This window comes from Ranitomeya imitator, chromosome 4 (genome assembly GCF_032444005.1).
Source record: "Ranitomeya imitator isolate aRanImi1 chromosome 4, aRanImi1.pri, whole genome shotgun sequence".
NCBI lineage: Eukaryota > Metazoa > Chordata > Amphibia > Anura > Dendrobatidae > Ranitomeya > Ranitomeya imitator.
Window position 1 is genome coordinate 490,737,198 of NC_091285.1, and position 9,721 is coordinate 490,746,918.

The window sequence follows — 9,721 nt, forward strand, 5'->3', positions numbered from 1 at the left end:
TTTGCAGAGTCCTATTCCCTTAAGGGGGATTGATGCTACGCCATTGGCCAAGATTAAACCTCAGTATTGGACACAGTTAACCATGTGCATGGCTCCAGCACATCAGGAAAATATTTGTTTTTTTGTGTTGCATAATTTGCATGATGTTGTTGTGCTGGGTTTTCCATGGTTACAGGTACATTACCCAGTGCTGGATTGGAGATCCATGTCTGTGACTGGTTGGGGTTGTCAGGGGATACATAGTGATATTCCTTTGATGTCCATTTCCTCGTCCCCTTCTCTGAAGTCCCTGAGTTTTTGTCGGATTTCCAGGATGTGTTTGATGAGCCCAAGTCCAGTTCCCTGCCTCCTCATAGGGACTGCGATTGTGCCATTAATTTGATGTCTGGCTGTAAGTTCCCTAAGGGCCGACTTTTCAATCTGTCTGTGCCAGAGCATGCCGCTATGCGGAGTTATGTAAAGGAGTCCTTGGAGAAGTGGCATATTCGCCCATCTTCGTCACCATTGGGAGCGGGATTTTTTTTTGTTGCCAAGAAGGATGGCTCCTTGAGACCCTGTATAGATTATCGCCAACTCAATAAGATCACTGTCAAATTCCAGTATCCTTTGCCTTTACTTTCTGATTTGTTTGCACGGATTAAGGGTGCCAGTTGGTTTACTAAAATCGACCTTCAAGGGGCGTATAATCTTGTGCGTATTAAAAAAGGTGATGAATGGAAAACAGCATTTAATACGCCCGAAGGCCATTTTGAATATCTTGTGATGCCATTCGGGCTCTCTAATGCTCCATCGGTATTTCAGTCCTTTATGCATGATATCTTCCGGAATTATCTGGATAAATTCATGATTGTGTATTTGGATGATATTTTGGTTTTCTCCGATGATTGGGAGTCTCATGTGAAGCAGGTTAGGATGGTATTTCAGGTCCTTCGTGCTAATGCGTTGTTTGTGTAGGGGTCTAAGTGCCTCTTTGGAGTTCAGAAGGTTTCTTTTTTGGGTTTTATTTTTTCTCCCTCGGCTATTGAAATGGACCCTGTTAAAGTTCAGGCCATTCATGATTGGACTCAACCTACATCGGTAAAGAGCCTTCAGAAATTTTTGGGCTTTGCCAATTTTTATCGCCGCTTTATTGCTTATTTTTCTAGTGTGGTGAAGCCTCTGACCGATTTGACGAGGAAGGGCGCTGATGTGGTGAATTGGTCCTCTGCGGCTGTTGAGGCCTTTCAGGAGCTTAAACGTCGTTTTACTTCTGCCCCTGTGTTGCGTCAGCCAGATGTTTCTCTCCCTTTTCAGGTTGAGGTTGATGCTTCTGAGATTGGGGCAGGGGCCGTTTTGTCTCAGAGAAATTCTGATGGCTCTTTGATGAAACCATGTGCTTTCTTCTCCAGAAAGTTTTCGCCTTCTGAGCGTAATTATGATGTCGGCAATCGGGAGTTGTTGGCGATGAAGTGGGCATTTGAGGAGTGGCGACATTGGCTTGAGGGAGCCAAGCATCGCGTGGTGGTCTTGATTGATCACAAGAATCTGATTTACCTCGAGTCTGCTAAGCGGTTGAATCCTAGACAGGCTCGGTGGTCTCTGTTTTTCTCACATTTTGATTTTGTGGTCTTGTATATTCCGGGATCTAAGAATGTGAAGGCTGATGCCCTTTCTAGGAGTTTTTTGCCTGATTCTCCGGGAGTTCTTGAGCCAGCTGGGATCCTCAAGGAGGGGGTGATTCTTTCTGCCATCTCTTCTGATTTGCGGTGGGTACTTCAGGAGTTTCAGGCTGATAAACCTGACCGCTGTCCTGTGGGGAAATTGTTTGTTCCTGATAGATGGACTAGTAGGGTAATTTCTGAGGTTCATTGTTCGGTGTTGGCTGGTTACCCTGGGATTTTCGGTACCAGAGATTTGGTGGCTAGGTCCTTTTGGTGGCCTTCCTTGTCACGGGATGTGCGTTCGTTTGTGCAGTCCTGTGGGACCTGTGCTCGGGCTAAGCCTTGCTGCTCCCGTGCCAGCGGGTTGCTTTTGCCTTTGCCTATTCCTGAGAGGCCCTGGACGCGTATTTCCATGGATTTTATTTCTGATCTTCCTGTTTCTCAGAAGATGTCTGTCATCTGGGTGGTTTGTGACCGGTTTTCTAAGATGGTCCATTTGGTGCCGTTGCCTAAGTTGCCTTCCTCTTCTGATTTGGTTCCATTATTTTTTCAGCATGTGGTTCGTTTGCATTGTATTCCGGAGAATATTGTGTCTGACAGAGGTTCCCAGTTCGTTTCTAGGTTTTGGCGGTCCTTTTGTGCTAGAATGGGCATTGATTTGTCTTTTTCTTCTGCATTCCATCCTCAGACAAATGGCCAAACTGAACGAACCAATCAGACCTTGGAAACCTATTTGAGATGCTTCGTGTCTGCTGATCAGGATGATTGGGTGACCTTTTTGCCGTTGGCCGAGTTTGCCCTTAATAATCGGGCTAGTTCTGCTACCTTGGTTTCGCCTTTTTTTTGTAACTTTGGTTTTTCATCCTCATTTTTCTTCAGGGCAGCTTGAACCTTCTGACTGTCCTGGTGTGGATTCCGTGGTGGACAGGTTGCAGCAAATTTGGACTCATGTGGTGGACAATTTGACGTTGTCTCAGGAGAAAGCTCAGCGTTTTGCTAACCGTCGTCGGTGTGTTGGTCCCCGGCTTCGTGTTGGGGATTTGGTCTGGTTGTCTTCTCGTCATGTTCCTATGAAGGTTTCTTCCCCTAAGTTCAAGCCTCGCTTTATTGGGCCTTATAAGATTTCTGAAATTATCAATCCAGTGTCTTTTCGTTTGGCCCTTCCAGCTTCCTTTTCCATTCATAATGTGTTCCATAGATCCTTGTTGTGGAGATATGTGGTACCTATGGTTCCCTCCGTTGATCCTCCTGCTCCGGTGTTGGTTGAGGGGGAATTGGAATATGTGGTAGAGAAGATTTTGGATTCTCGTTTTTCAAGGTGGAAGCTTCAGTATCTGGTCAAGTGGAAGGGTTATGGCCAGGAGGATAATTCTTGGGTTGTTGCCTCCGATGTTCATGCTCCCGATTTGGTTCGTGCTTTCCATTTGGCTCATCCTGATCGGCCTGGGAGCTCTGGTGAGGGTTTGGTGACCCCTCCTCAAGGGGGGGGGGTACTGTTGTGAGTTCCGTTCTGGAGCTCCCTCCTGTGGTTGCTAATGGTATTTTTGTGGGTTCTGCCCTTGGGCTCCCTCTGGTGGTTTCGAGTGGAACTGCTGCTCTGTTAGGTGGCTGTTGCAGTTGCCTTCACTAATCGCCTAGCCTGGGTTTGCTATTTAAACCTGCTCTGGGCTTTAGTTCATGCCTGCTGTCAATGTTCTTGGTTGGACTTGATTCTTTCCTTGGATTTCTCTTTTGGCCAGTCCTTGTCTGCAAAAGATAAGTTTTTGCTAGTATTTGTTTGTCCATTTGTTTGGACTCCATTGCTCTGCATATTTGTCTCTTTTTTGTCCAGCTTGTCACTATGTCTTATTCAGGCTAGCTGGAAGCTCTGGGAAAGCAGATTTGCCCCTCCACACCGTGAGTCTGTGTGGAGTTCATTTTTGTAAACTCTGTGTGGATTTTGTAGTTTTTAATACTGACCGCACAGTATCCTTTGCTTTCTGTCTATCTAGTTTAGTATTGGCCTCCCTTTGCTGAATTCTGATTTCATTTCTATGTATGTCATTTCCCTCTCCTTTCACAGTCAATATTTGTGGGGGGCTGTCTTTCCTTTTGGGGGTTTCTCTGAGGCAAGATAGCTTTCTGTTTCCTTCTTTAGGGGTAGTTATATCTGAGGCTGTGACGAGGTGTCTAGGGAGTGTCAGGAACATCCCACGGCTATTTCTAGTTGTGTTGTTAGGATTAGGGACTGCGGTCAGTAGAGATATCACCTTCTCAGAGCTCGTTCTATGTTGCGTTTTAGCCACCAGGTCATATCAGTGTGGCCTCTTAACCACCAGGTCATAACAGTCTTCCACATGGTCAAGACTCAGTAGCCGTGAGTCTGGACCGCATATCACTCACCCTGATCCTCCTTCCTCTCACTATGCCGAGTGCCCGGAAACAACTGATCCCACACTTGGACACTCCGAAGAGCTGTTCACTTTTCCATTTATAGATTCAGGACTCTCGGCCAGTCCACTTGAAGCAGGGAATGATGAGATCGCATGTAGTGATTCCCTAAATATTTGAGCAACCATGGTCACACAAAGGTGACGTTGGTAAAGTGTCTCAAGAGGTGGACGATGAGGAAACACAATTGCCAGAAAGTCAGGAGAAGGATCAGGGTGCGGATGTGTAAGACGAGATGATGGATGATATAGCAACTGACCCAACATGGCAGGAGGACATGCAGAGCGAAGACAGCAACACACATGGGGAATGAGGCATATCATCCCAACAGGCAGGAAGAAGCAGTGTGGCGGCCACAGACAGAAGGCATGCATCCGTTCCCCGTAACTCAAACATGACGGAAGTTGCCATTCTAACTGTTAGGTCTTCCCGAGTCTGTTTGTTTTTTAAAGACTGACAATAACCCCAAACAGGACATTTGCAGCACCTGCCGTGCCTGCATGAGCAGGGGTAGCAAAACTACCAGCCTGACCACCACCAGCATGATCAGGCACATGGCAGCACAGCACTCGACTTTGTGGGCTGAACCCAAGCTCCAGGAACAGTGTCTGCTGGTGACACCACTGCTTCTTCCACTGTTGTGAATGGAAGCCAATCCCCTGTCCACGGTGCATGTGAAGATGCCTCATGCCTTGCACCTGTCATTGCCCACAATCAACAAGCACCATCATCAAGCACGTCCACGTCCTTGTCCCAGCTCAGCCTTCAGTTGTCTCTGCAGCCAATGCCCCATAGGCTACAGTACTAAATTCACACATTTCTCATCTGCTTGCGCTCAAAATGTTGCCTTTTAGGCTCATGGAGTAAGAAGATTTCCGCATCGAGAGGGGGCGGTACTCGGTCCTCAGCCACCACTATTTCTCCCCGTGTGCTGTACCGGCATTACGCCACCACTTGTCCCGTATTACTCGTGCCCTCAACAATGCTGTTACTGGGAAAGTCCACCTAGTGCTTTTGGGCATAGATGGTACATCTCACTGACGGCAGACTGGGTTAACATAGTTGAAGCTGAGACCCATTCGGACCTTGGGATGGAACACATCCTCCCCACGCTGAGGATTGTGGGCCCTATGTCAATCAGGGTTGCCCCCACGGTCTACAGCTTCTGCACCTCCTCCTTCTCTTCAGTCTCCATCTCTGAAATGAGCACATCCGTCACAAGCTGGAAGCACTGCAGTACTGCCTCAGCCAAGCGGCAACAGGCTGTGCTACAGCTAATCTGCTTAGATGACAAACCACACAATGCTGAAAAGTTGTGGACAACTCTGAAAGAGCAGTCAAATTAATGCAGTCAAAAATGTTTTGCTGAACCTGCAGCAAAACATGGTCATGTGTGACAATGGCTGGAACCTGGTGGCGGCTCTGAGGTGAGGTGAGCTCACAAACGTACCATGCCTGGCCCATGTGCTTAACCCCATCATTCAACAGTTTCTCAAAAGCAACCCAGAGCTGCCGAATCTGCTTGTGAATGTACACCCCTGTATGCCCATTTTAGAAAGCCAGCTACAGCTTCAGCCGCCCTTGCCATGCTTCAGCAATGTTTGCAGCTTCAGGCTCAACCGACTGGTGTGTGATGTCCCCACACATTGGAACTCTACACTGAATATGTTGGAAAGGATATGTGAGCAGAAGAGGGCAGTTGTTGACTACCAGCATCAACAAGGCTGTCGCTATTCAGTTCAGACTCCACACATAAGACCTCAGGAGTGGACATGGATGTCAGACATATGTGACGGTCAGTTTTTTTAAATTTGTAAATGTATAATTATGTGCTTAATTCTAAAACTCTGGGCAAAACCGTCAATGAAAAAGACCTGGGTGTATGGGTGGATGACAAACTTAAATTCAGTGGCCAGTGTCAGGCAGCGGCTACAAAGGCAAATAAAATAATGGGATGCATTAAAAGAGGCATAGATGCTCATGAGGAGAATATAATTTTACCTCTATACAAGTCACTAGTTCGACCACACTTAGAATACTGTGCACAGTTCTGGTCTCCGGTGTTTAAGAAAGACATAGCTGAACTGGAGCGGGTGCAGAGAAGAGCGACCAAGGTTATTAGAGGACTGGGGGGTCTGCAATACCAAGATAGGTTATTACACTTGGGGCTATTTAGTTTGGAAAAACGAAGACTAAGGGGTGATCTTATTTTAATGTATAAATATATGAGGGGACAGTACAAAGACCTTTCTGATGATCTTTTTAATCATAGACCTGAAACAGGGACAAGGGGGCATCCTCTGCGGTTGGAGGAAAAAAGGTTTAAGCATAATAACAGACACGGATTCTTTACTGTAAGAGCAGTGAGACTATGGAACTCTCTGCCGTGTGATGTTGTAATGAGTGATTCATTACTTAAATTTAAGAGGGGACTGGATACCTTTCTGGAAAAGTATAATGTTACAGGGTATATACACTAGATTCCTTGATAGGGCGTTGATCCAGGGAACTAGTCTGATTGCCGTATGTGGAGTCGGGAAGGAATTTTTTTCCCCAATGTGGAGCTTACTCTTTGCCACATGGGTTTTTTTTGCCTTCCTCTGGATCAACATGTTATGGCATGTTAGGTTAGGCTATGGGTTGAACTAGATGGACATATAGTCTTCCTTCAACCTTAATAACTATATAACTATGTATTCACTAGCCTTCTGACCGAGCACTCCGCCTTTTAGCCACAGGTCTTTTAATCGCAGCAGGTCCATTACCCCTCCACAGAGAGAGAAATTTAGTCTAAGAAGAGGTTTCACAGGTACCCATTCAGATGAAGACGTTTATTCTCAGCAAATAAAGGAATGCGTAGGACCTGGTATACGAGAAATGCCCTAATGTGGCTACTAGGTACACATAAATTGGCCAATTTATGCGCTAAATGCTCTCATTTTTTCATATTTCTAGTGCAGTAATGCAGTTCAACTTTCATGTTTCATGTTTGCATGTTTTAGCGCTACAGTGTGCTGCCTTATTTATTTGACTGTGTACGAGTTGGTGACTCTAGGTTCAGCACCTGTTGACACTTGATCTAAGTTTGGATGTGACAGTCAGTTTTTTTAAATTTGTATTCACTAGCCTTCTGACCGAGCACTCCGCCTTTTAGCCACAGGTCTTTTAATCGCAGCAGGTCCATTACCCCTCCACAGAGAGAGAAATTTAGTCTAAGAAGAGGTTTCACAGGTACCCATTCAGATGAAGACGTTTATTCTCAGCAAAGAAAGGAAAGCGTAGGACCTGGTATACGAGAGATGCCATAATGTAGCTACCAGGTACACATAACTTGGCCAAGTTATGCGCTAAACGCTCTCATTTTTTCATATTTCTAGTGCAGTAATGCAGTTCAACTTTCATGTTTCATGTTTGCATGTTTTAGCGCTACAGTGTGCTGCCTTATTTATTTGACTGTGTACGAGTTGGTGACTCTAGGTTCAGCACCTGTTCACACTTGATCTATGTTTGGATGTGATGGTCAGTTTTTTTAAATTTGTATTCACTAGCCTTCTGACCGAGCACTCCGCCTCTTAGCCACAGGTGTTTTAATCGCAGCAGGTCCATTACCCCTCCACAGAGAGAGAAATTTAGTCTAAGAAGAGGTTTCACAGGTACCCATTCAGATGAAGACGTTTATTCTCAGCGAGGAAAGGAAAGCGTAGGACCTGGTATACGAGAGATGCCCTAATGTGGCTACCAGGTACACATAAATTGGCCAATTTATGCGCTAAACGCTCTCATTTTTTCATATTTCTAGTGCAGTAATGCAGTTCAACTTTCATGTTTCATGTTCGCATGTTTTAGCACTGCCTAGGTTCCCTTTAAATACCTGTGTACCAAGCTTCAGGGACTGTCCCATCATATGTTCCTCCATCAACAACCATTGTATGGAGAGAAGTGCTATCAGTTTGAGAGTAAAACTTTACTAATAAGAGGCAGTGGCCAACTTTTTTAGTGGGAAACAATTAATGAAGTCTAAATGAAGATAAAGGCTAATATCATATTTAATTTCACCAATTAGGTACATACATATTTATTGTAGCTGTTTAAAGGAAATGTACAGTAACATAACAATCCTTCACTTCCCTTTGAGATGGAAAATTAATGAGCTGAAAAGATTATTGCTATTCCTCTCTCATTATAAATAATTAGAAATCCATAATTTAAAGAATAATTGCATTTTACTTAATACTATTCTAATATAGTTCCCCTATGGAGTTTCTTAGAGAAGTATAAACCCTGGTCCTCAACTACTTCTTGTAATGCTCCGACAGTTGAATGTCTTAGTTTCACACACTCATCATAGAAGCTAAGGCAATTAATCAAGTCATTGTTACCAGCATCAATATACTGAGGGGCAGTGTCATTTTTCTGATGATGTTGGTTACGGAAACATAGCTAATCAAAATGCTGCTTAGCTTAATGGTTCCTAATCACCAAGGGAGTAGGGACCCAAAGTTACAACTTCTGTGTCTGTAAACACAAAACATCATTATGTAAATTTGCCACGTCTTCTATTATATGATGTAATTAACAGTAATTTCCCCTAGAGAGTGAAATTGTGTGCAAATTTAGCAAGGGTATGTCTCATCTAAATGTGCCAAAAATCACCCATAAGTCATAAAGCATAGAACGGTATTGATCCCAGCTACTGAAATCAATACTGATGTATATTTTGATATATGCCCTATATAACCACACATGGTCTCATATTGACTTCCACATGACATGAAAATAGACACTATAAATGCTACAGTGTTCATTCTATTTAACCATTTGTATATGATAAAACAAACAGGACAAACTCATCATATCAATTACTTTGCAAAAGATAATTATTACATTTAGCATTCATCCAGTAGAATACTGTATCTGATTTCAACGTACAAGCTGGATTTTAGTACCTGATATAAGATTTGTGATGCAGTGACTGATGTTACATGTGATGGTCACTGTATGTTCCCCCTAGGATGCACACGGAGGCGTATTGAGGCTATGAGAGTACAATGCAGTCACAGGTTGCAATGCAGACTAAAGTAAGTATAGGTCTTGGACATGCTGGTTGTCCAAGGCAGATTTAGGGAAAACCTGCTCTGGGCTTTTTGTGTTTTGAAATGGCCAAGGCAGCTGAAAAGCCTGGCACCCACAGCGTACACAGCGGTGCAGTCACGTACGGCAACCGGTCAGTGATTGACTGGCGTGTTTAGTGACTGTAAACTGGAGGATATGGTTCCTGTCTCCGATCCAGAGGATATCGTGTATTGTGTAATGCTGTGAGTCGAAACATTAACACGGCAGGGCAGTCGCCCACGGCACCGGTCAGAGGTGAACTGGCATGTTTAGCAACTGTAATCCAGAGGGTATGTGCCCGGCTGTGAACCAGAGGTGGACTGTCTTGTTCCCGACTGTGATCCGGAGGTGGACTTTTCTGTTTCCTGGCTGTGATCCGGAGGAAATCGTGTGCTGTGTAATGCTGTGTGCAGAAACATTAACATGGTGGGGCAGTCACGCACGGCAATCGATCAAAGGTGGACTGGCATGTACAGTGACTGTAATCCAAAGAATATGTGCCCTGCTGCGAACCGGAGGTGGACTGTTTTTTTCCAGCT